This window comes from Balearica regulorum, chromosome 11, assembly GCF_011004875.1.
Source record: "Balearica regulorum gibbericeps isolate bBalReg1 chromosome 11, bBalReg1.pri, whole genome shotgun sequence".
NCBI lineage: Eukaryota > Metazoa > Chordata > Aves > Gruiformes > Gruidae > Balearica > Balearica regulorum.
The window spans coordinates 7,235,757-7,260,989 of record NC_046194.1 but is presented as its reverse complement, the minus strand read 5'-3'; the positions used below and the strand labels follow the sequence as shown (position 1 = coordinate 7,260,989).

The 25,233-nt window shown below is 53.6% G+C and overlaps 1 long non-coding RNA gene across 1 annotated transcript; it reads left to right on the top strand.

The window, feature by feature from the left end:
- The first annotated feature begins 11,867 nt into the window (after positions 1-11,867).
- Positions 11,868-20,927, top strand: LOC142603280 (uncharacterized). Its single transcript, XR_012837169.1, has 3 exons — positions 11,868-11,981; positions 15,912-16,080; positions 17,970-20,927. It is a non-coding gene; the product is annotated as an uncharacterized LOC142603280 (long non-coding RNA).
- The last annotated feature ends 4,306 nt before the right edge of the window (positions 20,928-25,233 follow it).

The following is a 25,233-nucleotide window of genomic DNA, read 5'->3' as shown; positions in this document are numbered from 1 at the left end:
CACAGACGTGTGTGGGCATGGGGACCCCGGGCAATGGTCAGCAGCCAGCCCAGCAGCGGGACCTGGGGCCTGGTTGGACCCTTGTTAGTGAGTTGTTTGGCAGGTGGGTGAAAGGAGGGGTTAAGCTAATAAAGGCAAGCTGTGTGAGGTGGAGGGTGGTTGGGGGTTTCCAGTCCTTGCTGTGTCTGGGCTGGTCTGTAGCCTGTTTGGGGACCAGCGGTGCTGCTGCAGACGGATGCCGGTGCCTGAGGCGGTGGTGGGCTGTGTGGCAGCATCCCCAGGCGGTGCCTCCTGCCTGCACTGGGCACCCAGTGCCAGAGCCGTGCCAGCACCGTGGGCTCACCTCCCGGGTAGGAACTGACCCTGTTTGGGGGGAATGGCCCCGCTGAGCTGCCCTAGAACAGCAGCGGTGGGAGGCAGAGGAAGGAGGGCAGCGGCCGTGGGGCTGCAGCGGGGCAATGCAGAGCCCCAGTCCAGGGGCCAGGCATGGGCTGGCTGCAGGCTGAGAGTCAAAATGGGGCTGAACCCCCCCCGGAGGGAGGACTCCCCTTGCAGCACCCCAGACTAGCTCTCGCCTGGCTCTCTGGCAGAACCTGCCGGGATGCCACGGGCGCTGGGCTCTCTCCTGATTTAATAAACCTCCTCTAATGCCAGCCAGCTCGCCATGCTGGCTGCGAGCGCCTGCTCACAGCGAGCTGGGGGCTCGGAGATGTCAGGTCAGTGACGTGTCCCCGCTGTGCTCCCCGGCCAGCTGTCGCCGTCCTCTGTCCCCGCCGGCGCACCCCAAAGAGCTGCAGCGTCTCCTCTGCTGAGGCAGCAGCAGTAACAGCGGCGCTGAAGTTTGCATAAATAACAGCGCCAGGAAGGGCCGAGGTGGGCGGCAGGAGGGAGTGTGATTGAGGGTCCGCTGCAGATAAAAAAGGGATTCTTCTGTCAAGCGTGCCTGTGTGGAAATGCTGCTGGCCCGCAGGGCCGTGGTAAATCTTCCCGCTCGGCAGGCTTCCTTGCGCTGAGGGCCAGATCCTGAGCTGGTGCAAGCCCTGGCGAGGTCCCTGGGGCTGGGCTGGCTTTGGCCGGGCAGGTCTGCCCCTGGCACAGCTGGGCTGCAGGCTTTGGTCTGGGCCATGTGTGGCTGATAAAGAGGAGCAGTTGGTCTGGAGAGCTGGGTGCTGCAGGTGGGCTGGGCTCCCCAGGGAGCTGCTGCCCCCCCCCCCCCCCCCCCCAGACTGCCCCAGATCTGAGGGGACCCAGCCTGTGCTCCCCTGAGCTCCCCAGCATCCCTAGGAGAGGCTCCCTGGGACTGTGCCAGCGTTCCTGCTCTCCCGTGGGAGAAAGCTTCTAGGGGCTCCGTGCTGCACCCCAAAGTGCAGAGCCCCCCCTGCTCCCTGCTGTGTCCCCGGCTGCGGTGAGGGGCTCAGCCACAAAGCCTGGCTTCAGTGAAGCTGGAGAGAGAATAAATTAGCAAAGAAAGCAGCTAGCCCTCACTGGGCAAGGTTCAGAGCTGGTTCATAGACATGGATCTCATTGCTGTTTCTTCTGGACATTATTTTATTTTGTATTTGATGTTAAACTGGAATATCTAAGTAGAGCCAAATTGGATTAACAAGCAATGAATTATCATACACTTTGACTGTTAAGCCCACAAAGACAAGAACAAATAAATTGGAGAGATCAAAGGCCTGAAAACACAGAGCAAAAATATATATAATGTATTTCTGTTTGAAGCAGGGCTCTGCAAACAGAGCATTGTGGGCAGGGCAGGCAGGAGTGAAGGTCCCTGTCCTGCATTTCTGTCGCTCCCAGATCCGGGCTCTGCTCCCATGTCGTGGTGCTGGCGGGGAAAGGCGCGGGACCGGCTGCCTGCCGCGTAGCTGCCTGCCGCCGCTCGCCTTGGGCAGAAACCAGAGTCCAACTTCACCGGCAGCCCCAGCGGGCCTTCCACTTGTTTAACTTGCATCTGGTTTTTGTTTTGTGGTGTTGTCCTTTTCTTTTGAACGTGATGTAACCGAGTGTCCCCAAAGAGCCATCAGAGAACAAACACAGGCAGGTGTACAATTATAGAGCTCACCTCTGCTGCCGCGCTCAGCCCTGCACAGCTCCCTCCTCCGTGAAGGGAACGGGCTGCGGCAGGAAGGATGGCTCTTTGACAAACTCCGGGCTTTAGGGTAGACATCATACCGCTGGCGGGGGCGTCTGGGCAGCTTCTGTGGGGACGTGTTTGGTAGCTGCTGTACTGCTGCAGGATGATCAGTCATTGCAACCCAGTGTTTAAAAAAAAAAAAAAATTAAAAAAAAAATACCCCACCACTGTAGTACTGCTGTAGAAAACCCTGCCGTGGCGCTTTCCATTAATACAGATAAAAAATTGAGACACATGGCAAACAGTATTAACCCCATCACTGATCAAGCTTAAAAGCTTTTCCCAAGAAAAATTGTCTCTGGGTTGCAGTTAAATAACGGGCAGGGGGATCGCTGCCTGCAGCGCCTCTGCCACGGGTCCCGTGCAGCTTGCAGGTGCTCCTGCCCTGGGGGAGCGAAGGTGGCTGGGATGGCAGCAGAGGGTCAAAGTCAAACCCGAGGCTGGTCCCTTGCAAACCTTTGGAAGCAACAGAAGAAACTCAAAGTTGGCCCGGTGCTTTGAGGGGTGGCACAGGAGCAGAGCAGCAGCCTTGGCGGGAGCCAGTCTGTGCTGCCTGAGGGTGATGAATTGTCTTCCAAGGCCAAAATAAAAAGGAATTACGATAATAAAACCTCCAATGGAGAGAAGCTCAGCGCAGGGGTTTCCAGCTTCCCGGACCGGGGGGGTGCAGGTTGCCTGGTGGGAGCCCGTATCTGCCCCCCCCAGTGTGGAGGTAGCTGGGGCAGAGGCTCCCTGCACCCTTGGGGCAGGGGGCTGCAACATGGCCCTGCTCCCCTGCTGCGGCAGAGCTGATTTCCCCTTCCCAGCCCCAAATCTCTGCCTTCCCCACCTCGCCCTCGCTCCCCATTCCCTTTTGCAGGCGGCTCTCCTGCCCGCACAGACGGATGCTGTATCACCACTGCATTTCGTCATGCCGCCTCGCCTGTGGCAGGCTTTGCAGACCCACCTGGCCACCGCAGTGCTGAGGCAGCTTCACGGGGCAGGGGCTGCCCGGGAAGGGCTGGGTGCGTGGTGGGGGGGCTCCAGGGATGGCAACCACAGCAGCTCCGTGCTGGCCCCACTATGAGAAGCCTCCGCTGCTCTGCTCCCTCGGTGCCCATGCAGAGAGCAGACAGAGGTGGGGTTGTTTTGACTGGGAAAGGAAAAATGAGCAAACAACATTCTCCAGGTTCCTTTCTATTTTTTTTTTTAACTTTCCTGATAAGGAAAGGACCTTTTTTTTTGTTTTCTAACTCCCTTCTTTGTTGGTGCTGCACACCGACTCAAAGGCTGTTCTTTATCTATTTGATTCTCTGTAAAATTGATCTTATTCTCTTTGGAGGAGTTAGGTTTAAATCACAGGATGAAATCCTGGCCCCAGTGAATCAATATCAAATCTCCTATCAACCTCAGCCTGGGGTGGAGATTTTGGCCATGGGGCTTTGGTTCCCAGTGGGAAATGTCATCTGTTGATGGAGGACATTTTCGTCCTCGGCCAGCAAGCCGTTCCCAAGGTCTCTATTAAAGCGCATCGCTTCTGCTGTCCTTCTGCTCCAGCCCCACCTGCCTGTGCTCGTGAGCGAGGCAAGGGCTGAAGTCCCCTGCTCTAAATCTTGGTGGAAACCTCCAACCCACCCACCAGTCACCTCCCCAGCCCTCCTCTGGCTTGCTCGCCGCTCTGTTGGGCAGGTGCTCGTAGGCACGAAGGCGTAGCGTGGCGACGGCTGGCTGGGTGAGGCAGGAGATGTGCTCAGTGAGGAGAGGCACCGTCCCTCTTCCATCATTTGTCCCGGCCTCCAAACCCCGACGTGGCTCTGCATCCCCCAGTGCCTGTCCCTGGCCCTTGGCACAGGGAGGGTGCCCAGCACTGGACACCCGTAGCTGTGCTGGGGACTCTGGTGATGTGCTCCCCGGGGGAAAAACCTTTTTTTTTTCTTTTGTGTGTGTGTGTGTGTGTGTGCGCGCGCGTGCTTCCTGTTGTCATAGCAACCACATCCCACCTTCTCAGCAGGTGGCTGGGGCTGGCTGGGCAGCCTGAGCGCCTGTTGGGGCCGTGGGCAGGATGTGGCCCCTGGCAGAGGAAGGGTCGTGCTGGCTCCCCTCCGCCTGCGGTGTGTCCGGTGGCCGCAGTGCTGGGGCTGGATGGCAGCAGGGTCCCCCCTCTGCCGCGACATCCCTGGGGCGGCCACGTCTCCCCTTTCCGCTGCCGGCGGCATGAGGTTCCCCTGAGGCAGACGGTACGGCAAGGCTATATCTTTATCGGAGGATACCGGTAGCATTCAGCTGCTTTTGAAGTCTCCAAAGAGAGCTGGGATATTTCTTGATCTGCTCTTAAATAAGTCATCGCCACTGCTGTTAACTTGCATTAAGTGCTGGAAGATGCCGGGTGTGCGGGGAGAGGCGTGCACAGCTCGGCACGCCGGGACAGGAGCCTGCCTGCACGGGGTATGCAGCTGCGGGGCGTAGCCTTGGGAAAAGACTTTGGGGTATTAAATATTTGATGTGCAAAGTTTATTTTAGCCTGAGCCAGACCGGAATCGCTGCGCCTCCAGAAAGCTGCTGGTCGGCGAAACAACCTCAGCTGGTTTTGTGGTGGTTTTGCACCTTGATTTCTCTTGGTGCTGCTGGAATTTCGGTTCCACGGGTCCCCCAGCACACCCACGGCCGTGGGGTCTGTGCCTGAGCCCTGCCCGCTGCCCGCAGAGCTGCTCCCCGGCAGCGCGCCCTACCTCCGTACGCATGTCTATGCATACACGTCGGGGCATCTCATCCCCTTCAGAGGCACTGAGAAAGGCATGCCTTGCTGTTGCGGCTGGAACGCACTGGGGTTTGCACCTGGATAGCCTTTTTTTCTGGTTCGTTGCTTATGCTTAGCTGCGGGAAGGAGGGGGTTTTGCAGGAGGCTGAAGCAGTGCCTGGTGTTGGGGAGGTATTTGGTGTTAACAGAAATGTTCACGGGTCAGACTGTGTTTTTTAAATGCTACTTTTTTGCTTTTGCCCATTCCCCTTGGACTCTCTTCCCACCAGCAGCACCTTTAGTATTTATCTCATTCGAGTCCTCTAAGCAAATCTTACCTCTACATTTATTGCATCTTGGGGAATAGTAATTTTCAAGTCAGCTTTCACATTACTCCATATTTGTTACTACTCCTCTGTCGAGGGAAAACCTGGCTCGTTATTAGTTCTCTGCCTGATACAAAACATTTAATTTGAACAGAAACCACCAAGAGAGAGATACATATTGCTTTTCATAACCAAAGTGTCAACATCTTGACCAGACTGTAGCTGAAGCAATCTGTACCATATGGTGGATTTTTATACTTTAACGTCACATCTGCATCCCCACTGCCTCTTCTTTCATTCCGGAGATGCCGTGCTGGTGATAAAAGGCGCTGTCTGCATGTCCTTCCTCAACACAATCACAAAAGGACCCCTCGGCAGATAAGGAACTAAACCAGTGACACAATAGCTGTGGCTTCCCACTGGCTTTCTACTCAATAGCTTTCTGCTACGCAGTAAAAAAAAAAAAAAAAAAGATAGAAAAAGAATAGCAACAAGGGAGCGTGTGTTGGGAAAATAAGTCCCTGTAAATCCCAGGGAGGGCACGGCTGCAGAACATGCTGGGAATGGCGACTAGAATGGGGCTGAAACAACATGAAACTGTTTTTTTCCAGATTCCTGGTAAATGGTATGCTACGGACAGCTTCACAGTTCAGGGGCCTTCAAACTTGTTTTTAGGAAGAAAATGAGGCTATATTAGTGTTGGCAAAAATGTATTAAACTTGGATTAATTCTGGTAGGGATGGTTTGTGCGAAGTCGCTAGTTCAAATGCTTGTTTGAAGCCACGGGGCCGTCGGAACGTACCTGTGCCTGCCGTCATGCAGCAGCAAAGGTTTTGAACAGACTGCCCGTGAGCTGGGCTCGGATTGCTCAGAGCATCGCCTCTGTTTTCGGCTGGCTCGGGCTCCCAGCCGAGGCCCTGGCTCGATGACGGTCCCAGACCCCTCTACTGCTTCTCCCCATCCCTTCGGAAGGGTGCCAGGAGCTTTGTTCCCCAAAGTGTGCTGTGAGCAGCAGTCTTCCTCCTGGCAGCTGAATTCCTTGGCATGCCCTCAAAGTTGGCTGCAAATGCCCGTTTTGATTGTATTGAGGTTGCACAGGCTCTGCCACCAGCTTTTTCCTCTTTTCACCTGGGCTGGCCCAGAGCCCCGACCTGTGAACAAGAGAAACAGGGCTCCCATCCCACCTCCGCACCGCGCTTCCACAATGGACGTTTTAAGTCTTGCTTTTTCTTAGACTCTTGCCTGTCCTTTTTTCTACCCCCGAGGCCTCAAGTCTTGCCTTCCCACACCTCTTCCCACATCCCCAGCAGCTTTGCAGAGCCTGTGGACGTTGCTTGGGTGCAAGGAAGACCAGGGTCGGGCTCCGTGCTTGGCACACGCCCTAAACTCCTGCCTCAGCATTTTGCATGCTGCATAGGATTTTATTGTATTGCTTTAATGGGAAGTCATGTGGCTCTGAACCCCAAACACACAGCTTGTAAGGATAGTGGCTGGAAGAATCCGCAGATAATTCAGTCCTGCCTCTCTTAAGTGAAATAGGATGTTAATACAATACAGCGGAGAATCGCTAATACAATCCTATTTTTATACTAGCACTTTCATGTCATATTAGAAGAAGATTCGACTTTTAGATCTTTTTTAGCAATTTAGCACAGTGAGGATTTCATTATAGTGACAGAACTATTGACAAAAAGAAACACATTAGAATTGGGAGGATAATGGTCCTTGGGAAGAGGAAATTTTGCGAGGCTTTTCATTTAAAACTGGACTGGACAAAGTAACAGGCACTGTGCTGTAGGGAATAATCCTGCATTAGCAAAGGGGTGGACTAGATGACCTTTTAAGTCCTGTCACAGACTAATAGAAGTCGGAGATGGAAGAGACTTTTAGGTCACATCAAATGTTTCTTCCAACCCAGTGCAAGATTATTTCTTGATATATTTGGTGGTGGTTTTTTTCCACTTCTAAAAGTTCTAAGTCATGAAGCTTTCTCTCCTAAGGAGGCTTTTTCACACTATTCCACCCAGTAAGCATGCGCTTAACTTTGCGCGCTATCATTAATTCCCCTGAATTTAAGTCTCTGCGGGATTTAACAACTTTAATTGGATTACTCACAGCCTGCAAAGTTAAGCACCTGCATAAGGCTTTGCAAGAGGGAGGTTTAACAGATCTTAGCGTTAAGTTCTTCTCACTTTTCCACCTTAATCTTTATTTTGCTTCACAGTCCTCTCACCTTTCCCTTGCCTCAACCTCTCCTCCTTCTTCCTCCTGACGCGCAGACAGTTGTCGCCTTCCCTGACGTCGGCGATGCAGACCACGCAAACCTCTCCTCACCAGACCCACTGCGACTCCGCAGGCACGCGAGAGATGGGGAACTGCGTCACCACCAGCGGCGTGACTTCTGGCACCAGATCTAAATCGGGTTTGCTCTTGCTGCACCCAGCAATCACAGTGCTCCCCCCTCCCTCTCCCTGCCCGCTTTGGAGCAAGAGGAGAAGGAAGCGCGGGGATGCAGCCCGGGAGGGCGGCACCACCCAGCAGGCAATCTGGTGAGGTGGTGAACCTCGCTCGCCGCGGCTCTGCAACAAGAGGAGGAGAAACTTTCCCGCTCCATCTGCTCCCAGCTTTCTCAACTAGGTACTCACTTTCCATGCCGAGAGCAGATGTTCCTGCTGGAAATAGGCTTTCCTTCTGAAGTTGGAGCCATCACTTTGCATTAGAGCCTGCAAGCCTGCTTTCTGCCTTATAGTGCTTTCCCTGCTGACAGGGTGTGAGGCACAAAACATTTTAAATGAAGATCTTTACAATTGTGAACATGCTGCAATAAATATTAATGCTAACTTGTTAAATGGCGAATCAGCAATTTATATAATGGCTGGGGATGCCTCTCCTTAAGTGACACGCGGTGGTTGGGTGTTGCTCCGCGTTTCCCAGCCTTGGCTCCCCGCTGCCTTTCAGAGAGGGGTGTTGCCTGTTCTCCTGCTTCCCTGGGGACGTGCTCCCTGACCATGCCGTGCCACATTCGCCACCCTAGGGACTGCAGCACGTGTGGTTTGCAGCGAGGGTTTGATGTCTGAGCTACTCTGGCCGGTTCCAGCAGGATGCCAGGCGTGCTGGGCGTTTCTCTGTGTGAACCACCCGCAGGTGTCCCGGGGCCACCCTGCAAAGCCCGGTTCAGCCTGGCGTCCCAGATGCGTTTGCAGCCCAGATTCCCTCTTCCTCTGTTTAATCATCTAGAAGGGAGAGACAAGACCCTTGCGTACCTCGCTGCTGGGGGGTTGCGGATGAGCGTTGGGAGAGTTGTCTTGATCGTTGAATAAAAGGCACCTCAGAAGCGCGACCTCTTGCTATTAATTAACATATTACATTAATATGATGGAGATCTGAATAGAGCGATCAAAGCAAATGCTCAGGTTCTGTTGTTTCCCTGGTGATCTGGGGGGTTGTAAATAGAGCTTGACCAGGCTCCAGCCCAGCTCTCCGGCTGCCTCTTCCCTCCCCAAGGGCCGCGTATTGTCCAGGCAGGACGTGTATTTTCAGCAGAGACAAAGGCAAGACAAGTTCCTTTTTTAGATTTTAAGCTTGAGTTCATCCAGAGGAGACAATTTACTTCTCTTTGTTGTTTCCAGCATCATTCATCCCTTCTGTTTGTGCTCTGTAGAGGCTGAGCCTGGGATATCATCTGAAAGAAGTTTCTCTTTCAGGATCTTTGATGTTAGGTTTGTTATATGTATATTTGAAAAGTACTTCTGCGATGACAAAGCTCGGTACTACTCCTGCTGGGCTGATGTGTGTGTGAACCATGCCAGTGAGTGGCAGTGATTAATCCAACGGCACCATGTGCTTTTGCTGCTGAACGGCTTGCGGTGTGGGCAAAGCAGCAGCACGTTGGATTTAAAGTAGTGACAAAGGGGATGGAGTAGTTTTTCTTGTCCTCAGGTGTGGAAGAGTTTGTGGGGGGGCACTGGTGTGAATCCCACGCCCGACCAGGCTTTTCTGCCTCCAGTGCAAGGAGGGGTGCCCTGCGCGGGCTGTCAGGGATGGGCTCCTGCTCTGTTCTGCCAGGGGGGCCTCCAGCTTCCAGCCCTCGGTGCCCAGTGGTGCCAGTCTGGCCAAGGCATGGAAAGTTTATCCTCAGGGTCTGCCGCAGCACCCCACATGAGCCTACAATCTGAGCCATGAGGATGGGCTGACTTGTTGCACGTGATACTGATCTAAAAAAAAAAAAAGCTTGACATCCTCTGCAGGTAGTTCCCCCCAGCCAGGAGGGCTTGGTTGATGCCTGGATCTAGACCATCACTCAAATGCCTGCCTTGCAGTGCACAGCTGGATCACTTGCAGGCTCCTGCCAGGGAGCCATTGACTCCAGGTTTGTCTTTAGCACCTTCCCACCCACGAGCAGAGCACGAGGGTGGCTGTTGCAGCCCAGCCCAGCTCAGGACTGAGCTCCACGGTCAGCCCCCCGCCCCGGCCAGCAGCAGACGCTGGGGAGAAGGTCTCAGAAACGAGGGCTGAGCTTTCCCGTGGCGGAGCGTGCTGGCTTCCAGCAGCGAGGGGCACAGGGATGCCCCAAGCCAGGGATGGCGGCCAGGCTGCCGGGCTCAGTAGCCAGCCAATCTGCTCCCCCATTTATATGTCTGCTCTCTTTTGAAGCAGCTTGTGCTCTTGGCTACCGCAACATCTGGTGGTAATAAACTGTACCATGTAATTACGTTCTGTGTGGAATAGGGTTTCCTTTTTTTTTCCGGCTTAAATTTACTACCTAATAATTTCATATGCCCAAGGATGGGCTGGGAATGTCATTGTGGCACTGGCGGTAATTTGCAGGGTGTTCTTCTTGCCACAGCCTGCGGTGCTCTGAAAGACCCGATGTCCATGAGGACACGCTGAATGCACCGAGCGGGCCGAGGTGACCCGGTGCATGGCTCTGCCAGCCTCTGTGTCCCTGTTAGATGGGGCTGAAATCTGGTTTTGTTTGCTAGATGCTACATAAATAAAATCCAGATCTGTCACATTTGCTGCTAATTAGCTTGCAAGGGCTGCTTGTTTGAATTGTGGAGCTCTCACAGAAATGGGTGACCTTTGGCAGTGCTAATGTTTCCCGTGAAATCCCCAAAGCTCCATACGTTCCCTTGCTCCTGCTGAGAGGAGCTGCTCCCCTGGCCTCCATGCCTTCCCCCACCCTGCATTCAGGTCCTCTTCCAGGACATGTGACAGGAAAGCTGCTTCATCACAACGGGTTAATTAATGAGCAGCAAAAGTCTGGTGCTCAGAGTTGTTAAGAAAGGGCAAGTGAAGCAAAGCATCAGCTCTTTTGGTGGCTTCTGGCCTGTTTCTGAGGCAGCATTCAAGGCACTGGCACATCTGCAGATGCTTCCTGGGCTGGGCTGCATCCTGGAGAGGAGCAAACACTTCCCTGCAGGAGAAAATCCTGGCATGGCTTGGATGGTGGTTTGCAAAGGATCCTGATGTGACTGGCAGCTGGGACAGCGCTCTGCTCCATCGCTTCTCAGCCTTGCGGCTGATGCAGCTGCACCGCCCAGTGTGGGGACCGGGGCTTGCTGCCTCCAGAGCAGCCCAGCCCGCCGTCACCTCTCCTCCTGTCCTCTGTCACCCCTCCTCCTGTGCTCCATTGCCTGCACCAGGCTGTATTATGCAGGTTTAGTTTTTCTGTGGGTTTAACTGCTCAGTCTGGCTCAGCACCCCACCAGCCAAGCACCAGTGTTGGGACCAGGGCAGGACGACTTGGCTGGGGCGAGGGGGGAAGCGGGACAGCACCCTAACCCTGCCCCACAGGGAACTCCCTGAAGCTGAGCAGGATTTGTGCTATTTTCCTAGCAGAATGCTTAGCTATTTCTTTCCCATCCATCCTCGCAGCGTCTCTTCTTATTATTCTTTTATTTGTATTGATTTTAGTTCACTGGAACCTGAACTGCTTGGTGTGTAAATCACTGGAGTCTGGTTCTCCGTTGTGTGTGGCTCTGTCTGATTTGGGGCATAATCCCCCAAATAAAATCCTCCCCGTGCCGGCCCACCTGCCGCTGGCTATGCCCCGCTGGAGCTGCTCCCCTTCAGCCCTGCTCATCCTCGCGAAACGCCTCTGGGCTCTGCTGCTGGCAGGGAGTTTTGGGTGACGCACGCTCAGCCCCTTCTCTTTGTGCTCTCAGTTACCCGCTTAACCATGGTGATTTACATGGCAACCCGATGAGGCCTGGCATTTCTGTGCCTTTATGCATTAAGCAGCATCAGCTCCCATGTAATTTAATTGTCTGTGTTTTAAACATAAATCAGCAAACTGCGGGCTGCAGCAGCGCAAAGTCCTCGCTGGGTACGGCAGGCTGCTCCTTCTGACTGCCCCTGGTGGCCCATCCTGGTGTCCCCGCTCCCCGGGGGTGCGCCGCGGAAGAAATTTAGGCTGTGGGTGTTTCACTCAGCTGAGCCTCCCCTTTGGGGTTCCCAGTTCAGGTCGCTTCAGTCGGGCTGGAGCCAGGAGTCCTGTGAGCGGTGGGGTTAGTTCCTGCAGCCCCCTCCGGAGCAGGCTCTGCCCAAAGCTCCTGGGAACGTGATACCTTGAGGACTGCCCTTTCAGTCAGTTTTGCCTGAAATTGGCCAAAGGGCTCAGAATTCATTAGGCACTGTGACTAATAGTTGTGACTCAACCAGCCTCATTTCCTGAGGAAACTGGGCTAAACCCCCCGTGCGTGTTTTCCGTCTCGACAGACCTTCCCGGATACGCTCTCACAGAGAGCAGCTCCTCGGCAAGGCTTTGATCACCCAGGGCCAAGCGTCTGGGCAGGAGGTGAAAGGGGGTTTGGGTTTTGCTCCCCTTTTTTTGTGTGTGGCAGGTCCCTGGTTTGAATAGGGTGAGAGCTGCTTCCCGAGGCCCTGGCGTGTGATGCAGGGGAAAACGTGCGAACAGCGTGGGAACGGGAACCAGGACGTGCTGACGGGACAGAGTTTGGGCTGAGGGAGAGCGTCCCCCTGCCTTCCCCTTCAGGCAGCCTTGCAGACACCGGGGGAGTTCTGCAGACACGTTCCCGCCGCCACCGCTGTGTCCCTGCTCGCGATGGTGGGAAGCGCGCACCAAAATCCTCGAGGGCGGTTGGCCCTGCCGTCCTTCCGGTCCCCAGCGGGCAACCTCTGCGCTGGCCAAGGCCACCAGTTCCCATCACGGCCAAGGCCAGGGACGGGCTGCGTCTCCCTGCCAGGTCCCTGGGCTGCGGGGCGCAAACAGGGCGATGCCCCCGCGCCGGGCAGGTCACAGCGGCAGGCTGAGCAAGACGAGGTGATGCTTTGGCCAGGCTTCCTGCTGCCCATCCCGCGGTCCCTTGCCCGTCCTGCCTGCAGTCCCCTGCCCAGGCACTGCAGAGGAGGGAGGGGCACTGGGCTTGGAGCTGCTCCTGTGGCCACCCCAGCAGCCTCCTGCACTTCTCTGGTGCTCCCTGCAGCCCTTCCTGCACCCCTGCCCAGCCGCCTCTGGCCCTCGAGCCTGTGGGAGCAGTAAATGCGGGTGCAGTGAATGCACGTGTGTTTCATCGTTGCTAAATGTTTTGCCCTTCTTTTGCACTCTTCTGCAAATGATTTTGCAGGCTCTTTGGAGTGCACAGCTCCTCCCATGCAGGGTAAATCAAGGACCAGAGGGAGGTAAAAAATAACTTAGGTAAAAATAAACCTTACACTGCCAGGTCTTACCAGAGGTGTGCTATGGTACACGTTACGTTTCTACTAGGTTGGAGCTACGGCTATAAGTAGCTTCCTCGTAGCAGCTTTTTGTAAGCCTTTTTGTATGCAAGTGCTCCTTGTAGTGTAAAGCAGCTCCCCAGCATCAGTTACCTCCTGCAGCAGTACAGCATCTACACAGACGTTCCCGGGGTGGGAAGGGGCTGGAAGGGTCGCGCTGCGGAGCCAGCTCAGCCCGGGCAGGAGCAGCCTGCCAGACAGGGCTATCTCGGCACAGAGCTTGGCTCTGCAGGCGACAGGAGCTGTGCTGCCTGGGTTCCGTAGGAGAAATGTGTGGAGCTGATTACCATAGTTAATTCAGCTCTGTGATTTTCGCCTGAGGGGGCTGGTATTTCGGGATACATCAGGTGAGGCACGGTGAGCCAGGCTGTGACCTGCAGGCATTCGCACAAACAAGTTAGTGGGCTGGAGCCAGGAGGGCTCAGGGTAGCTGGGAGCAATTTATTCCCTTAACTACATTCACAGTCTGCAGGCTTGAATGGATAGTTATTTATTTTAGTGTGCTGGTTTTATGCCCGTGGAGAGACTTGTCTTCTGTCCTGAAGACAGATCAGCGCGGGAATATGTGGCTTGTGCCGAGCAGAGTCACCCCGTCTCCCAGGACAGGCTGGAGGAGGCTCCTGGGCGTGAGAACAGACCTGTGCTGCAAAACCTCTTCTTCCTGTGGCTCTGCTCGTCATGGCTGGTGCCAGCTGAGCCTCTCCCCAGTGATGCCCAAGCGGCTGCTCCCTTCCCTTGGCAGGAGAGCTGTGGGGCTGTGCAGTGTAGGCTGTGGACCGAGGAAGGCAATGCGAGCTGGGGCTGCAGAGGGGGCTCCGATGGGGAGCAGGGTGTATGCTGGACGGCTGGCCACAGCTGGGCAGGGTCCTGCTGGGGCACGTGGGCAGGGGGCACTCAGAGCGAAGGATTATCCCTGCCAGCGGCAAGGCTGGAGTCCCCACAGCCTCACGGAGCCGCTGTTATGGCAGAAAGAGGTAGCACTGAGTTTTGCACAGACGCTAATGGCTCCGGATGATGCAAGAGTAATATAGAAACTGCATCCCCCGACAGACCCGTGATGTCAATTGTACTTACAGCAGGTTGTGCTTGGGCTTAGCCGTTGCTGAGGGATGCTGCGAGCCCGCTCCGAGCTCCAACATGCAACCTCTGTCTTGCTGCCCGCTCAGGTCTGAGCCATCTCCCAGCTCCAGCCTCTGCCGCTCGCGGCAGGGCCCTGTGCCGCTCGTGAGAGCGTGGGGAGGGTGGTGAGCACGGCTGCCATGCGTGGTCCTGCCACTGCCTGGTGCCTGGGCATGGCGGCTGGGACCGATGGGGAAAGGCGCTGGCCACGCTCACCGCTTCCGCATCAAGAAGCTCCGCTGTATGAATATTTCCCATAATGAGCAGCGAGCTCACTTTCACACTTTTCCTCTGCTGTGTTTGTTTTATTTTGTTTTCTTTTATCACTGGAGATCCACTCTTTGCCTGCTACCTAGTCTTGCTCTTCCCCCGCCCCGTGCCCCGGTGCTCCCCGTCCCAGGCAGGATGTGTCCCTGCCTCTTTGTTGGCTTCTTTTGGAGGTCAGAGCCCGCCTCGTCGCGGCGCGGGCAGCTTGGGGCAGGGAGAACAACAAAGGGAAGCAAAGAATCTCTCTTCAAAAGGCCGGGGAGGAAAGCAGGTGGCCAGTGAGCGTTGGGCAGGAAGACAAAGAGCCAGGAACAATGAGAGCTCCGTGGAGCACAAACACTCGCCCCTCTCATTATCCACCCATCGCCCAGATGAGTCACACGCAGGGGCTGAACTCTGCGTCTCCAGAGTCAGAACAGGGGAGGAATGGCTGGAGGTGAAGAACTGGGCTCTTGGAGCGCAGAACCTCAGGGTGACCTTTTGAAAGTTGGAGAGAGGGACTGTTTACAAGGGCATGGAGTGACAGGACAAGGGGGAATGGCTTTAAACTGAAGGAGGGGAGATTTGGGATAGATATAAGGAAGAAATTCTTCCCTGTGAGGGTGCTGAGGCACTGGCACAGGTTGCCCAGAGAAGCTGTGGATGTCCTGTCCCTGGAAGTGTTCAAGGCCAGGCTGGATGGGGCTTTGGGTGACCTGGTCTAGTGGAGGGTGTCCCTGCCCATGGCTAGATGGGCTTTAAGGTCCCTTCCAACCCAAACCATTCTGTGATTCTATGATTCAATGATTCAATGATTTTATGATCCGGTGCCAAGGGACAGGGCTCCTCTGGGCTCCAGACAAATGCAGAGGGACAGCCTCAGCCCAGCAACCACGTCAGTGCTGGGGCCATCTCCAGCGGCAGCCACAGAAAGCTGCAGGCTGCAAGGATGGGGCTAACCCTGATGGTCAGAAGCTCAGCACTAAAGCCAAGAGCTAAGGAAGGGGCTCCTGTGGTTTCCAGGAGGGAGTTTCTAGCTCCCAATGGCTCTTAAATGGTGTTGGTGGATGCATGCCACCTGGGGGACAGGCCAGAGGAGTCAAGGTGCACTTCAGGCATTTTACTTGGAAGTCTTTCTGAGCGTCCCCTGTCCTCAGAGGGACCGTGCTAAGCTGCTTCTAGGATGGAGAAATGTGTGTCTTTTGAAAGATGACACTGTCAGGAACAAAGTAGAGGAAAATAAACCTCTTAGCCAGATGAATTCGGCAGGTCAGGCATTGGCTGCCAGCAAATACAGAGCTAATGACTGAATTCTTGTCATGTACCAGGCATAACTGTTCCAGGGACCTGCCGGTAAGCGGATGGAGGGCAGGGGCAAGTTTTATCTTAGCACACTCATATTCAAAGGTGGTACTCTGTGATTATGTCATTTTCTCCAGCTTTTTCCATTCATCTGTCTCTCTGTGATGAGCATCTGTTTGTGTCAGAACAAGGGGTTGTTGACTGCACTCGAGCTGAGCTGCTTTGACCTGCACTTCACAATGCACAAAGGCTTTTCTCTATGATGATTAGCTCTGTGGTGCAATATTAAGGCTCTTTCTTCCTCCTTATGTGCCTTTTACAGCATCTTTTAGGTGGGGAGCTTCAAAGGGCCTGCTGTAGGGTCCTGCCGATGTCTGAGTCAGATCTGCTGCTGCCCTTGTTCCTCCCGGAGCAGGAAACCCTCCAGTACAGTGTGACCACCATAAATGTGCAGGGGGAGAAGAGGTGCAGGGAAAGATTATCACGTGGAAGTAGGTGCCACAGACTGCGCAGTGCTGTTCTTGGTGAGATTGGACAAGTATATGGGCAGCGGGAATGCCCCAAGTTAGAGGAGTATGTAAGCAAGGGTCAGGAGACGTGGAGGTGTCCGTAGGAGGCATGGGGTCACCAGGACTCCCCTCCCTGCCTCTTCTCTGCTGCTCTCCTCCATCCTGCAAAACTTCAAGTGTGGGCCCTTCTCAGTACTGAAGTGCTGAATTAGCTGGGGAAGAGACCCAGAAGCTTCCAGACTGTGAAGGTAAACTGTGCAGTGGTTGAAGGTCTTTCAGAGCTATTTCATGGACTCTCCCATAGATGGAGATAGTATTTTTCCTACATGCAAAAACCTCAATTTCACATTGCTTGGGACTCCAGATTTCTGGAAACATTTGGGAAGTGTCTTGCATGATCTCAAATAGCTTTGAGCTTTCCCATTGTCATCTTAACTGCTGGTGCCACATGGACCAGAGCACAGGCTGACCGTGGGCTGAGGTCCCACTGGGCAAAACCACTTGCTGAAGCTAGGTTTGAGCTTCAGCGGAGCTTTTGGACTTGCATAGCACACGGAGCAGGTGTGCGGACACAGGGACCACTCAGGGACCACTCTTCCACCACTTACGTGTGAGCAGAGAATTAGTCTCTTTTCTTCCTGACTCTTGGTAGGATCTGAGAAAGAGGGCCTTTCTCCTGCCCCTTTTCTCTGATAATTAATTAAATAAATAGAACCCTTGAGCAAAGGAAATGTCATTTTACATTCAGGAAAATACATTTGGGTTAGAAATCTAGGTCAGAATGTAAATTATCTTGCTGCTTTCTTGAAGGTGAAGTCCCTGAAATGATCTCGATTTAACTGAAATTGGGGATTTCCCAGTTTTTGCAAGCACTTTATTTTGCTTCTAATGAATACAAGGAAAAAAAAAAAACTTTCCTGAAATTGCCAGGGGATACAATCTATCTTGAATGGCTGTAATATTATAATAAAATAAACTTTAACAATAAATGCCTTATGCTCTTAGAGCCTGTATTTTGAGCACGACATGTAGGGTGTTAAATTTGGTGGAAAATCTGACCAGAAGTCAGAAAATCAATTGCAATTTTTTTCAAGACTGCTGCCTGCCAAAGAGGCCAGAGAGAAGAAGGCCCCAAGGATGCTCCCCGCACGGGGCCAGGGATGCAGCAGGGCACAGCGCATCTCCCGGTGCTGGTGACACCTCCCTGTGCTGAGGCGCGAGGACCAGGACCAAGCGCATGGAAAGGTGGAGGGAGAAGGAGTTTTTTGTTCCCAGTGCCATTCTCCCATCCCCTGGACACTGCTTTCCCCTTGCCCTGCTGAAGTGGTCCCAGCCTGCCCAGCTCATGGACATGAGCCACCGGTGGAAGCTGAGGAGGAGGCAGTGATGCCCTGCATGGGAGAAGACATGAATTCAGTCTTGCATATGATAGGAAAAGGGGGCTACAACCATTTGTACGGCAAAAACTACATTAGCACTGTAAATTATTTGTAGGAAAGTACAACCAGGAACACAAGCTGCAGTCGGTTCTGAGGAATTCAATGGCAGGAGCTCTCTGCTCTCACTGCCCCCTCCCTTCTCTTATTCAGGGAATTAAATCCTCGAGTGTTTCTATTTACCACAGTCAGTGTTTGTTTGTCTCAGTGTTAACATTTCCTTTCTTTTTTGTCTTTAATCAGCTGCAATTATTCAGTTATATTCATGGGTAGCACTAAAATAAAAATAGGTGCATTATGAATATTAAACTCCTGCAAACAAAGCCCTGAATTAGATGATTTGTGTGCTCTGTGTACATAGGTTTTTCTACTTGGAGTATACGGTGAGCCATATATTTTCCCCTTTCCTTTCTCTTTCATTTTCTGTGTGCACAGGATGAGAAGCAACGTGATCCCTGGAGGGAATGGCCATGGGCAAGGAGACGGGGAAAATCCGTGTGCCTTCAGAGCATCGCTGTGAGGTGCTACTCCCGGCGGAGTCTGCAGAGGAGCGTCTGCAAAGAAGAGCTTTAAATTGCACATCTGGATTGCAACAGGGAGAGTGAGGGTGGTGGGAGCCACGTCTTCCGCTGCTCTTCCCAGAGAGAAGCCATCTCGGTCAGCTCCCGTGCCCGAGCCCTGCCCGGGGGCAGCCAGGCTCCATCGCGCCCCTGAAGCCACAGCAGGGGGGTCAGCCCCTCGGCATCCTGCCTGCACTTCCGCAAGTCTAATTCCAAGGGTCCCCTCACAACCCGGTCCTTCAGTGCAGTCGCCTGTCAGGAACTTAACGTCATCCGTGGCTTTGGGCAGCCGCAGAGTACAGGGTTACGCAGGGTGGATGGTTTTTTGCTCTAGGGCAGTAGAAAACCCAGTAGGACACCTGAAACTGGGCTGTAGGAGATTTGGGATCGCTCCCTGCTACCATGATGCACACTGTCATGTGTCCCCACCTTTGGTGGCTGGACTGGGGAGAAGTTGGAGCCTGCCGCTGGTACCTCCTGCCAGCGCTTCTGCCTTCGCTACTGTGGGCAAAGCCAGGATTAGACACTAGCTTTTCCTTTCTCTTCTTCTGCCTCAGATTCCTTAGGGTTTGTTGAAGGGAAGCTGGGAGCCGATGCCACAGCCTGACGAACCTGCCATTGCTCATACGCTGCGTCTTGTCTGGATGACTGGTTCTTTACATTTTTAATGGTATTTGGTATTGCTTTTCTTGTACTGCTCCTGGATATTTTGCAATACGCATCTTTGTGGATGGATGCAATGAATCAATAGCGAATAATAATCTAAGTCTAGAGGGAACAGAGTTTGCAAAGCAACTCACCATTCACACTTGCTGGAAGTGCGATGAGAAATCACCAGGGTAAGGGCGAGTAGAGAGAAAATGACCTGGGAGAAGGACAAGGAGGAAATCCAATCTCTGAAAATGAAAATAGGTTCTTTTTAAGTGCTGTGTAAAATTATACATTTAATTCTTTTTCTTTTAGCATCAAACCTTACAGCAGATTGTGCTATAGCAGCTTCCTTGCTGCTTCCGCCGACTGACCCTCAGGAGCCGGGGTGTCTTAGCAATTTCTTTCTCCCAGAACTGCTATAGTTTTCCATCTTGCTCCTTAAAGGATTGGATTTGGGAGGCTTTTAAAGCACACCAGTCAGCTGGGGAGACGGGTGACTTTGCCGTTTAAGCCCCGCAGGTGTCCGAAGGGGAAGGCTGCCGTCCTTAGCCGGACTCTGTCTATCCATCGACACGGGCTCGTTCCCAGGGCTGCGCCTCCCACCGCCGTTCCCCCTTGGGCTGAAGATGGACTGTGCCTCTCAGGCTGCTGTCCCCTGATGAATGTCCCCAGCGTAAATAAAATCCGTTACAGGGGCTCAAGCCGATGGCCGTGTTCGTCCCCGCTGCCTCCTGCTGCCCACTCTACAGCTGGGATGAATTGTCTCAATCTATCACAATTACGAAGACACTTGAACTAAATAACTTCGTAAAGATCTGCTGGGAAAATTCATTCGTTTGAGACTTTAGAAATGGATTTTATTTACAGCATCCAGAGAATCATAGGAAGAGGTGAGCTGGGCCGTGGCCGTGACGGAGAGCAGCCCAGCCCCACCGTACGCGCCGCCTGCGCCCCGTCCCCGCAGCCCTCACCGCCGACCAGCACTGAGAGACCTGCGAGTCTTGGGGGAAGGGTATTAAATAACACACCAGTGCATACGGGAGCGCAGAGGGATGTTTAACCCCACCTTTGCTGGGGATAAAGGGATAGGAGGGACTTTATGTCTTAGGGGAATTTGATGCCTTTATCCTGGGCAAAGTTTTCCAAACCCCTTTCGTGTCCGGACTGCCCGTACCCCATTTCCAAAACTAACGTTAGCATCTGAGGACTCGCCGGAGATAGGATCGACTTAGAGCAGCATAACAAATTACCTCCTGTCAGCTGAACCATGATAGCCGAGTACGGCTGTGCTCTTACTCTGTGATCTTTCACTGACATTTAAACTAAGCTGTTTTAAGGATTTAAGAGCAGCCATAACAGGTCATAGCGGAGGGCCAGCCAGCCTGAGCTGCTGGCCCTGGGAGGGGCTTTGGCTAAAGCCCTGGGAAGCGCGTAGGAAGAAGGAAACCTGCCCCACCGCCTTCCCGAGGGCTCTCGCCGCCCCCAGCGCTGCGGTGGGGCTGGAGGAGCTGGGATGGGACGGGATGGGATGGGATGGGACGGGATGGGACAGGATGCCTCAGCCCATGAGGGAATTTTCTCCTACTCATTTCCTTTCTTTTCTTGAACTCTAGTAAGTTTTTATCATCTGCAAAATCCTGTGGCAAGATATTTCAAAGCTTAACCCCATGTTGGGCTTAGACAAGCTTTCCGGTTTAGTTTTTATGTTCCACAGATTTCTACCATGATTTGGGGTGTACGCACATGACAGTTCTGTGCTCCTGTGTCCCAGCCCACACCTCCAGGCTCAGTGGGGATGAGGGTCCTAAATCCCAGGCATCCCAGGAGACTTTATACACCGGGTTAGGACCAGCAAGCTCCAGCGGGTACGGTGAGATGCCTGTTCCCTTCCCACCACGTGTGTTTGGATGTATCCCCGCCTGCTGCACAAGCGTGCTGGGCAGAAAACAGGCTGACCCTGCTCTGGCCGTGTCTTTGCTGCTAAGCATCCAGGCAGAGTGGCACATTTAGGGATTAATCTTTTGTAAAAAAAAATTATGTGAGTGGTAGTAGATGAATAAATTGTGCTTATTTAGTGCTGTCTGAGGGAATGTGCCCCGCATGCCTGCAACTCGTCGTTCTCTGGAAGGCAGTTGTGCACGCTCTGTTGGGGATAACATTTGTTCCAAATACTAAATGCCAATTTGGCTCCCTTTGTTCGTTCCCATTTTACTACAATTTTACTACAATTAACTGTCTCTCTGCTGAGCATCGCTGGGGTGGTGAGTCCAGACACTGGCCAGACCCTGGTTCTGCAGTGAAGGGGCTGGTCCTGCCAGGGAGCGGGCAGGGAGCGGGGCTGCATCGCTGCGGGCGTTCGTGTGGACCCTGCATTGGCCCTGCTGGATGGACCTTCCTTCCCTCGCTAATTTAAATATGATAATCTTCATTTAGCTACTGCGTGCAAATCCCTAAATATCGTAATTTTGATTGCCTCCCTGGCAGTTTAAAGGATTATATCTGGGTTATTTTTAGCCCAGATCATTTCCTTGATCTGATTTACGGGCTATGCCCAGAAGGAGTTGTAGGCAGGTGGGCTGCAGGGAGAAGCCGTGGGGGCTGAGCATCCCAGGCCAAGGCTGCAGCCCACGCTGGGGGGTGAAGGAAGGACCTCGCAGGGCATAGGCACAATATTTGCATCTCGTGAAGAAGGATGAGTTGCATCCCTGCAGCACAGCTGGGCCTGCGGAAGCGAACTTAGTGCTTCAGAGTGGTTGCTCGTTTTTTGGTGGGTTTGGGGAAAAAAACTGATTTTCTTCACGTCTCTCTCAGAGCAGGTTTAGGACAGACAAGAGGTGCAGGGCACCATTTCGCAGCTCTATCTGCCTCTTTAGCACCTGTCCTCTCTCCTTCACCTCCAGCGAGCCGGCACAAGGTCCCTGGGCTGCCTCCTCCCTCCCAGCCCGAGGAGGAGCGTTATCTCCCGTGCTTCAAAGGCAGCATCAGCGGCACAGCAAGCCCCCTTGCTCCTTTCGCCGGGGGATTTAGCTAATGCTCTCTCCAATCCATTTTGCTTCCCTGCAGCTTAGCATGGATTTCATCCCCATCTCATCAGCCCACTTAGGGTGTGCAGCCCTCTGCCAGCCTGGAGGCATTTCAACCCTGCCGGCAGCCTGCCCGCGCTGAGGGCTCCTGAGGGTGCTGAGCACCAGGCGAGCATGTTGTGGTGCAACTCCAGAGCCAAGAGAAGGAGTTTAAAAAAAAAAAAAAAAAAGCCTGTTATGGCACATTTAGGCTCCAGTGACCCTGCTGTCCCTCCCTTGTGTGTCCCGGGGGGAGCCCTGGGTGGAGAGCCCACACAGGAGCGGCAGCGTGGACGCACCAGCTGCGCCATCGGTCCGAGCAATGGCTCTCAGGCTGGTGAGGCTTCCCTGGTGATGGAGCAGGAGGTCTGGATTCATCAGTCATGTCACATTACATTATGTGATGCAACGCAACATGGCATGACTGATGCAACCCAACGTTAAATGTCATAGAGCAATGGATCAGCTCAAGGCTACGGTAATTTTATGTGCCCATTTAATCTGGTATTTAAAAACAAACACTCATAGCAATCTGCATCACACGCTACATTTTGCAAAATTGAGCAGCAAATCTGTACCAAGCAAATTATATAATTCTGTCATCTCTCAGCCTTATGTACGTGTGTGTAAATACTGTAGTGGGGTTTAAAATTGGTGCTCTGACTTTCCTCTCACACCACGAGCATCGCCGGGGAGGTCCTCGTGGAGCTGTTGCAGGTTACCCAGTGATGGGATGGCTGCTCTTCAGCCAGTGCTGGAGGCAGATACCAGGGGCACGTCCCACTCTGGTGTTCCCCATCGCCGGCTGGGGCTGCCACTCTCGCTGTCTGCAGACGGAGCAGCCCCTGCCACCGTCCGCTCCAGGGAAATCAGCTGGGCTGGTTTAGATCAGCCATTTACACTCTTAAGCTGAAGACGAAGAGTTTTGCCTGAAACTCGTTTTGGGCACGCTTGCCTGCGCTACGGCAGTCGCAGGCGCTGGGACCGAGGTTCTGCCACCCCCCCCCGCCAGCACCACTGCACCCACAGCTGTCTGCAGCTGCTCAGAAATTTGGTGTTCGCTCTGCCTCGTGGCCTGCAAACGCATCTGCCGCCCGTCCTCTCCTCTCTGTGGCGCGGGCTCTCCTGCAGACAGCCTTGCCGTGACTTTCAAAGCATCGTGGTATTTTGAAAGGGAAAAGCCTCCCCTGTTGTTCTTCCTCCCAGCCCTGTGTCTGTGTGGCCTTGGTCTGGCTCTGCTTGGAGAAAAAAAAAAAACAATCCCTTGAGCCCTTGCTTACTCCAGCCCAATGAGGGTAGCACTTGGACGTGAGCTGCATTTTAAGCAGGTGCGTACGGGCTGTCCTGGGATGCTTTCCCAGATCAGACCGGGGCAGACCTCTCCAGAGCAGAGACCATTCCTCCTTTTAATGGCTGGAGCAACAATAACGGTAATTAATGTTTCCCCAGCCTGCCATAGCACTGTCAAATTTTATGACCAAAAGAAGTGCTTCAATCCTTTCGCCTTGTCGGGCTCCTCGCCGGTGTCCCCGCGCTCGGACAGGAGGGCAGCGGCTCTGCGTGTGGGTTCCCAGCCCGCTGCCCAACCTGCCGGGCAGTGATCCAGGGGCAGGGAATGACGCTTTTCCTTAAAGAAGCAAAAAGAGAAATCCAACCTAACCAAAGGAGCAGAGCCCACACCGCGCCATGGCCAGGTTTCCCCGCACTCGTGGGTGTTCTCTGGTGGTGGGTGCCGAGGAGCTGCTGTCGGCATCGATCCACATGGATCTCTGCTCACCCCATCCCCGACAGCTCTCACCTTTTTGGTGTTTGCTGTGCTTTGCTGGGCTCATGTGCCCGCATTTGCAAAACACACTCATGTCAGAGCATCCCCTTCCCGACCAAAAATGCCCTGTTGAAGTCTGAAGGGGAGCAGACCTGGGAGAGCGTGAACTTTCCCATCAATAAATCTCCTCTCCGAGGCTGGGTGTTGCCAAAGCGCTGTGGCTTGGTCGGGATTGCTCACTGCAACGCAAACCAGAGCAACCGGCAGAGTCTGTGGCCAGGCTGGGTACAGATGCTGCGCCGCACGCTGGCTGCTGAGCTGGGATTCTGTGTTTACACACACGGTTGTTGTTGCACAGACCTTTCCAAAGGGGTCTGCGTTTTGCAGCACTTGCTAATGTTGCCGTGTTGAGCCGGGATTTTTTCCCTTTAATTTCTAGAGCTGACTGGCAGCGTGCAACTAGGTACGGATCCGGAGCCGGACTGGAGCAAGCCGTTTCGGAGAGGCTTTGCAGCAGCCGGCAGCACAGTCAGACAACGTAGCTGTCTGCAGGGTATGTGCTCAGCAAACCCATCTCCAGGGCTCTGGAGGTGGGTGAAAACAGGTAGATGCTTTCAGCCTCAGAAGTCTGTTTTTACATCTTGAATCAGAAACATGCAATGAAAAATTCATATTTTGGTTCAGATCTTATTTTTGGCTCAAGATCAGAAAAAAATGTTAAGTGGGGAATCTAATGTGCATTTATATTTGCGTAACTCGCTAGCAGTGGAACTGCTTTGTGTCTTATACAGCTCATGCCAAAGTGAAGGATTTGCTCTTTCATTTTCAGCCTGGGGTGAAATTTTACAGTTGAGATTATAGGATCCTGAAAATAATTGTTGCCCCAACCTTAACTCTTACATTATAAATGAGGATGCATCATACTCAGCATGACTGGGAATTACAGAAATTAAGGATGAAAAAGACCTCATCTTCCAGCGTAGGATTATTTTGCACAGTGTATTTGATTTTTTAAAGTATTTTCTCCTTCACAGACAATGACCGTTTTCTTTACGGAGCAGTGCTGCTAATGAACGGCTCCATTTCAAGCAAGACGCAACGGCCGTGTCCTCATGCCGCTCTTCTCCAAAAAGGAGAAAAGCTGGTTCTTTACCCCACCCTGATATTCTTCTGGCCCAGGGAGCTCAAATATATTGAGGTCTGAGATGGAGGCTGAGGTTTGTATTTCAAGGGATAGCTGGACACCAGGGCTGGTGGCACGCGGCTGGCTGGCATGTCGCTGCCAGTGCCCTGGAAGCGGGAGGTGCTGGCACCTGGAGAGGCACCGTGTGAGCCTGGGAGCAGGGAGGCTCTGGATCCATCCCCACCACTGGTCCCCCCCTCCTGGACCTCCTCCTCCCCGCGCCCTGGGTCGGGGTGGCAGCGCTGGGGCCATCCCCAGTGGGTCCCTGCCATCCTGGTCCCCACCATCCTGCTGGGACAGCACCAGGGGAGAGGACAAATGCAGAGTCACAGCTCTAAGGACATTGTTTTTCCCCCTAAGCCCATCAGGCCAGATTTCTGTGGTGGAACGGATGACTGAAAGATGTAAAAGGGAAGTTTTCTTTCTGTGCTTTCTTTTTCTCCCTCTTTGCCCATCCAGGCTGGCTCCTTTCCACCCT